Genomic DNA, 8,547 nt, shown 5'->3' with positions numbered 1-8,547 from the left:
TTTTGATTCTCTTTTTGTTATTTATGAAAAATGATAAGTATTATATAAAAAGTACTTCTAGCTATTATCATATGTTCTTCATTAACAAATGAAAGAGAAAGAGAACAACAAGAATATATGTCTTATTGTTGGGGACAACTCCAGCAAAGTTAGTTAGGCGTGCCATTGACTTGATAATCACAAGATTCTAAGCTATTGACCTTTTTGGTTTAAGCCGGTTAACTATGAGCAACTTAGGTTGATTAATTAACTTCCTTGGCTCTTGTGGTCTTTTGCCGACTAAAATCACAAAGTGAGATTTATTCTGTGCATACCCGGCTCTCAGCCAGTGACAGTAGATTTTCATCGTCACAAAAAAAAAAAAAAAAAAAAGTGATCTACATGCTAGCACCAATGATATGGCATCATGTTAGGGATCGGAGGAGTACAATTGTATTATGTGTACCATCATTTTACTCTTACTTTTGACATATTAATTGATTATTGATTGATTTCAAAGAATGACTTCTTATTTTTATTTTCTTTTTATTTGTCTTTGTGACAACAATAATATTTTTAAGAATATATTATTTATCATATTTTGTAATTTGATGAAGAGTTATTTTGATTGGGGTTGGAATCTTGGTGTGCCAATGTTAGAAGCATTGTATAAGTTAAGGATGCTTTCCCATGTGCAAAGATCCCCCCACCCCCAAGCTTTATAATTTTTCTTTATCTTTTAATTGCCTTTTGTGATGGGAGGGATAGCATATTTTGATACATGCACATGGCCAATAATACTTTAGGTGTACAATTGCTTTTCGACACAAAATGGGAGTGGGATTTAGTCAACTACTTAATTATGCTATACTAACTATTACTCCTTATAATCACACACAACTCCAAACAATATCGTTTTGTACATTTTAGTTGAACAATTTATTGCTTATTTCTAATCATTCAAAAAATGATGAAAATTTCTCACTTTTCAATATTTTTTTTGTTAGCAGGAAAAATTGTAATCACCATCCGAAGGTATGTCTGAAGATAAAATGTTCTTTTTGGGGGTGTTTGATAAATAGCTATTAGCTGATTGAGTTAGTGGGTTTGACTAGTTGATAACATTAGCTGATTGTAGAAAAATGTAGCAAATAGTTGTTAGCTGATTGAGTTAGTAGTTGATAACATTAGCTGATTGTAGAAAAATGTTTGATAAATTAGTTATTAGCTGATAGCTAATTACATATATGCAAAATGACTTTCTCAAAAAGCTTATCGAAAAAATTACTTTGAGCAGCTTTTTGAATTTTAGCATTTTGGAACAATAAGTTGTTACAAAAAACTAATTAAAAGCACTCATATTGATTGTTTAACCAAGTCAAACAACTAATACTGGTCAAATAAATAAAAAAAATTTTTTCTTTTAAAAGGATAAGTAAAATTAGTTGATAGGCTAACACTTAAAGTGGCTGGACGGAAAATTTTTTATAGCTAATTCAAAATATTTGAAAACTTGTACTTCTTATGTATGGTGAATAAAGAAAGAGGAGAAGAGAAGAGAGACAAAAGGGGAAAAAAGAAAAGGAAAGGAGAGGATGGAGAGAAATATGAAGAAAAAGAATTATTTTTTTTTTAAAGAAAAATAAATTTAAATCATTCTATTTGCAGTGGGTTTCCAAGCGCATCACTAGGTTTTTGTTTTTGAGTTTTTACCTTTAGATAGAAATATTTGCTTTTTTTTTTTTTTGCCTTTGACAATGGCTATGGTTGAAGGAAAATAGTTTAAAATATTGTTATTTTTTTAATTTTCAATCAGCGGGTGGTTAAAAATTTAGGTAATAACCATTAGGTAGTTAGAAATTTTGACAGCAATTGATCATCTTTCAAAATTTTTCAATGACCTTTTAGGTAGTCCGTATTATACATTTATACTATTATCAAAAGTGATTTGTTAAAATATTGAAAGTGGCTAATAAGGTTGTTTTCATCTACAAACTCTTGTTTTCTAATCTTGGGTATATCCTAGCTAATTGAGATTTGAATTTAAAACTTTTATATTATACACATTCACTAACTTTAATCCACCAAAAAAAAAGTGTTAACTAATAATCTTTGTTAAGACAGTGATATGATATGACTATCTAGAGTACTTTTTAACTGATGAAAAATTTTCATTTATTGGGAAATTAGAAAGCTAATAGGGGGGTGACATTATGTCCCACGTTGTTACCGTTAGGACTCTAAGTATAAATAGGGCTCTCCTCATCTAGTAGAGGACACACTGTACTTTCTATACTGAGACAAAAGGCAATACAACTATTGTTACGTCTGTTGTTACTTTGTCACATCATTTGTTATTCTAATATTATTACCGGTAACGTTTTTACCGTCAGGGGGAAAAAATTACTTTTGGTTTCCGAACAATTAAACATGAATCACATTTGGTCGTTGACTATTAAGATTAATTAAATGTATGATTATGTAATTTGTATCACATTTGGTCCTATCATCAAATTTTACAGTCAACTATTGCTGGAAGAAGCAAATGCAGTGGTCTTTCTGGAAAAAGAAAATGCAACGCTCCTTCTTGTTCATTGATGTGAAAGAATATAAATGATTTATTGTATTCTATATAAAGAGCTCTACAGAGATCTACTATTTATACATGTATTATCTTAATGGGCTCATTCTTAAGAAGAAGGTTTAGGGATTCACTTCTGGCAATAATTTTTTTACTTGATTAATGATGAGAATAGTTTAAAACGAATTTTAGTAACCAATCATTAATTAGGTAAAAATATTTTAACCTCAAAATTTACAACTAAATTTTGCATGTGACATAATACGGTTTATATATATATATATATATATATATATATATATATATATATATATATTGAAAGGTTCCTGTGCGGATGTGCGGTTGATTAATGTGCGTGAGATTTGTACTCAATGTGCGTGAGTGTTGTGCTTAATGTGTCTGAGATTTGTACTTAATGTGCGTGAATGTGTAAAATGCAGCAGAAAATATTGATGTCAGCTTCTTCCCCATCCCCATCCCCAGTAGCCATTGCCTCCTCCCTGATGATGATGATGCGGAGGCGGGCTATGGTGGTTAAGAATTATGCGAATAATACAACAGAAATCCACACTTAGCTGCTGTGCAAATTTTACTGTGCGTGCGTCATCTATATAAACATTCAACTGCACTGAAGGTAGCTGATAATCCAGAATCCATGGCCAAATTGAAGGAAAAAGTAACAAGAAGCTTGGGCGTTAATGTGCGTGAGTTTCTGTTCTGCTCCCTTCTGAGCTCGTAATTATGAAATACTCACGCATATTAAGCACAAATCTCACGCACATTAAACACAATACTCAGTCACATTAAGTACAAAACACACGCATATTAACATGACGCACATTATGTACAAATCTCAGGCACATTGAATACAAATCTCACTCACATTAAGTATAAACCTCACGCACATTAATCCACCGCACATCCGCACGGGAAGCCACAAATGCACATGATCCCTTCCATATATATATATATATATATATATATATATATATATATATATATATATATATATATATATATATATATCAAAAGGGAGGGGTGACCCCGAAGCAATCAGAGTTGCCTCTCATAGATACGTCTGTGACGAGAAAACCCCCATCAAATCATCTATAATCATCTCCATCAACTCGATCAGAATCGGGTTGCTTGGTCTTTTCCCACCATATATACATGTTTTGGCCCGTTTAGCTAATATGTTAGCCACACGATTCTGTTCGCGGTAACATTGAATAAGTATGATAGTCCAATCCACCACTCCACCAGCAGCATTTTCTAATGATATTATTTAATGGGACACTACTTTCTTTTCTCTTGTGATATGTGTTTGGGTATACATCTTTTGATGAGTTTGCAAATAGCGTCTCAAATTACCTCCAAGACCAATGGATATAACAAGGCAAATTATTCTGTGGATCCTGGTCCACACACTGTTATGTGAACTATAATAAAAAGTACATTTTTAATATATTAAATGTACATTATTTTTATACTGAATGTACATTAGACAATATAATATACACTCAGTACAAAAATAATGTACACTCCCTAAATACAATGTACATTATTTTTGAATTAAATGTACATTATTTTTGTACTGAATATACACTATTTTATAGTATACAAAATATGGTCCACACAACTTGTATGGACCATGGTCCACACAATAATGATTGATATAACATATTGTTAAGGTGATTTTGCAGATCAGAGGGATAAGATGTTTCAATAGTTATGTTGTACATGGTGCACACGGTTGCAAAACGACGTCGTTTTGACTAAAAACGCGCGTCCCATTTAAAAAAAAAAAAAATCGGTTTCGATTCCCCTCAACAGCATTATGTTGTTCATTCATTATGGATTTTTAGTTCATTCATTGTGGATATTTAGTTCATTCATTGTGGATATTTAGTTCATTTATTGTGGATATTTAGTTCATTCATTGTGGATATTTAGTTCATTCATTCTGAATTTTGTGTTATTCATTCACTGTGGATATATAGTTATAAATTTGTGGATATATAGTTATGAATTTGTGGATATATAGTTATTGTCAGGAATCGAACCTGAATTTTTTTTTAAGTGAGACGCGCGTTTTTAGTTAAAACGGCGTCTTTTTTGCAACCGTGTGCACTACACAGCATAATGTGCGAAGATGTTTGGTTCAATTTATAAACCCAAATAAGTGGTATTGTTTGTGAATAATTTAAGCCCACATACCTACAGGCCAGTCTAGTAGTAATCCAAGTTTGTGTAGACCCAATAATAGTGGATTATATTTTGGCATCTAATCTCTGTAAGCCAAAACCCATTTGACCAAAGCCCAATTTGAACAAAATATTTGAACTCAAATTTTATAAAAATATGTTTACTTCTCTCAATGAGTTTGTTTTACTCTCTTTTTGGCCCATTATAATAACGAAAATGAGTTAAATTGAGTATTGAACTAAACATTAAATGTAAATAAGCCAGTGAGCAATAAGTGTAAATGTATAATTCACTCTTCAAACAAGTTCAAACTTAAAACTGTACAATCAAACCAATTAGTCGATTCCTCTAATAAAGCTCAATTAATTCCTAGATCATTAATAACCTGTTTCAAAACACCTGAATGATCAAGAAGTTCGTATGGTCCAAAAGATCACGACCTTCCGGACCATTCCGGAATGTTGCCTAAGCATGCACCTTCTGAAATGGCAAATTATGCTATGAATGGTGGACACGCTATAGATTTATAATTTCTATACTGTAGATTTATAATTTCTAAACTGTAGATCCATAATTTCTATACTGTAAATTCATAATTTCTATACTGCACATTCATAATTTCTGTACTATATGAATCTACATTATAAATTTTATGAATCTACAGTATAGAAATTATGAATCTATAGTACATAAATTATGAATGTACAGTATATAAATTATGAATTTACATTATAAATTTACAGTATAGAAATTATGAATTTACAGTATAGAAATCATGAATGTACAGTGTGTCCATCATGCACATGGTGAACACGGGTCCACAACATAATGCTCATTCTGAAATATTTCGGAAGGTTGCCTAAGAATGCACTGCACCTTCCGAAATTTATCCGGATGGTCACAACCATTCGGATCTGTCCGTATGGTGGCCATTCGTTGCTGCCACCTTCCGAAAGGTGCAATAAAAGCACTCCAAAGTACTTAAGTTTTGACATGTCTCAAATATGTTCACTTTTGATAATTAATTTTTCATTCACATATTATCTATTTTGAGCGTACAATATATTAATTTATTTATCTTACAATGAAAATTTTGAATTCACTTTGATCTGACCTAAATCAAAAGTAAACCCCGCATATATTTACACCACAAAATAACCACTCAAGCTTGTTCGTCTTACGATCTTACCCTACATCATAAAGGAAAAAATATATAAATATTTGTATCATGTGATAAGAAAATTCTACTTGACTCAACCTTGTTGAGTTGACTATAACTTAGCAATTATAATTTGTAAACATCATTTAGATATGTGGAATGTTTTTTTAGATAATTTAGTATGAAGCTTTTAGTTGTATGGAACAAACATTTGGATACATTATACTAAAATATAAAGAAAATTAATTAATACTTATTATTCAAATAAGAGAATAAAAAGATCAATAGTTTTTGTAAAATAATTTAGATATAATTTCGATGTGTTAAATTTTGAATTTTGAATTTTAATTTTCTTTTTTGTTATTATACATTTTCCTTGTGTGGTGTTTTTTTTTTACATGTCAATTAATAACCAATTTAACATGAGTGGGTTAAGCCAAGTTTTTGCTTTGAATTCAATACTAGTAATTGTCCTGTGCGATGCATAGACTATTATTAATTTAACAAATTTACTAAATGGTTGTGAAAACAGAAAAACGTACTTAAGTTCTTCAGCTCAGAATTAGTTTTATTAAAAATGTAAGTATTTATAACTATACAATGTAATATTTAATATTTTTAAAAGTTTAATTATGTTATTATTATGTTGATTTTAAAGTTTATTGTTCCTTGTATTATTATTTGAATTTGAATTTGAAATAACTACTTTAATTATATGACTAACGTATTTAAATAAACTTTGTAAATAAAATAGCATGCAATATTTGTCGAAAATCTCCACCAAAAACTTATTCATTTGAAAAAGATTATTTATGCAAGAACTATGTTTATTTTATATCTAATTTCTCATTTTTATATATGTGGAGTCAAGTTAATTATAATTGAGGTTTAAATGAATATATACACAAATTATATTAAATATAAAACTTTACCAATTAATTTGAACATAATAAACTTTTTTCTCTACTTCATTTTGCTTATATATATATATATATATATATATATATATATATATATATATATATATATATATATATATATATATATATATATATATATATATATATATATATATATATAGATAGATAGATAGAGATATAATAAAATATAATTTATAAAATATAAATACACATAATAACTTCAAAAAAATATGTATAAATACATTTACCCACACAATTAATGCATTCATACTTGCTAATCTTGTTTCTATCAAAATGCATTCAGACTTTGGAGGAAAAATTTTGTGGCCATCATTTTGCTTTAATATATATAGAGATAGAGATTATAATTAAATACAATTGTCATAGGTTTAACTGTTTTTTTTTTTTAATCATATATTGTCTAAGTTGGATCGTGTACATTCACCCAACAAGAATAGAATGTGTGTTTCTTAAGGATGTATTTGAAAATCCGGAAATAAGTGTTTGGATGTACACGGAAAATTCAGTCAACGAAAAATATTTTTCGTTGACTGAAAAAAATAAGGTCATTTTTCGCCACAATATATAAGGTTTCCGGCAAAAATCAAACCACTAGTTTTCGCCGGAAACTAGTAATGTGTTTAAAAAAAAATTAATAAATAAAATTATATTTAATATTATTATAAATATTTTTTATATTTTAAATAAAACAATTAAAATGTTTAATTATACAATTCTACTCATTTTCTAGAAAATGAACAAAACACACCAAGACAGTTTCCAGAATGCAACCAAACACTAGAAAGAAAAATATTTTCTGGAAAACGATTCATTTTCCATAAAGCATTTTTCAAATATCATTTTCGTGCTTTCCAAACGGACTCTAAGAGAAGAATTTTAATTAATTACCTTAATTGGAGTGTCCAGGCCGGAATCATTGAATAGGAGATTTAAGCTAACGACACAATCTATATATAGTCAATTTATTGTTGAATAGTTTAGATCACAATGGGAAAGCCATATATAATGAGTCTAAAAGATTGATTCGGATGGACCCAATGCAAAGCGATAAAGTGACCATAATTTCTAAGCAAATACCGGAGAGCTCAAGTAATGATTGTGGGAGTGAAAAAGATTATTTCCGTGCAGAATCCTATAAATTAAAATCATATTCTAAACCCATAAAATATAAATGAATCCTACACCATGTTTAGTATCATAGAAAAATTTGTGTGACAAATTTAATCAAAAAGTATTAATAAGAATTGATTATATGATATAAATTAGATTTCACGTATTTGATCACGTCTGTTAACGCAACAAAATGTAATTTGGGTAAATAAAAAAAAGTTGGGGTAAAGGGTGCAGTGCTATTAAATTTATGATGAGGCCAAACTACTATGAAATTTACAGATCATCTATCCACTAATGAACATTATTGGCAATTAAGTTATAGCTTAAATTATTGTGAAGAATATAATGGAATGTTATTTACCAACTCAACTAACTACGTTACAAAAATAATAATAATAATAATAATAATAATAAGAAATCATATATTGATGTTTGAAAATTAGGGGATAAGTAATACCTGATTAGGATTTTGATAGGTTGAAAATATTAGTGGATTGTAAAAAGAAAAAAAAAAGTATTTTGTAAATTAGTTGTTTATTGTTAGCACGTAAAATATAAAATAATTTATA

This window comes from Ipomoea nil, unplaced genomic scaffold (genome assembly GCF_001879475.1).
Source record: "Ipomoea nil cultivar Tokyo-kokei standard unplaced genomic scaffold, Asagao_1.1 scaffold2761, whole genome shotgun sequence".
Classification (NCBI taxonomy): domain Eukaryota; kingdom Viridiplantae; phylum Streptophyta; class Magnoliopsida; order Solanales; family Convolvulaceae; genus Ipomoea; species Ipomoea nil.
The sequence above is the reverse complement of the archived record's forward strand: the minus strand, read 5'-3'. Positions refer to the sequence as shown.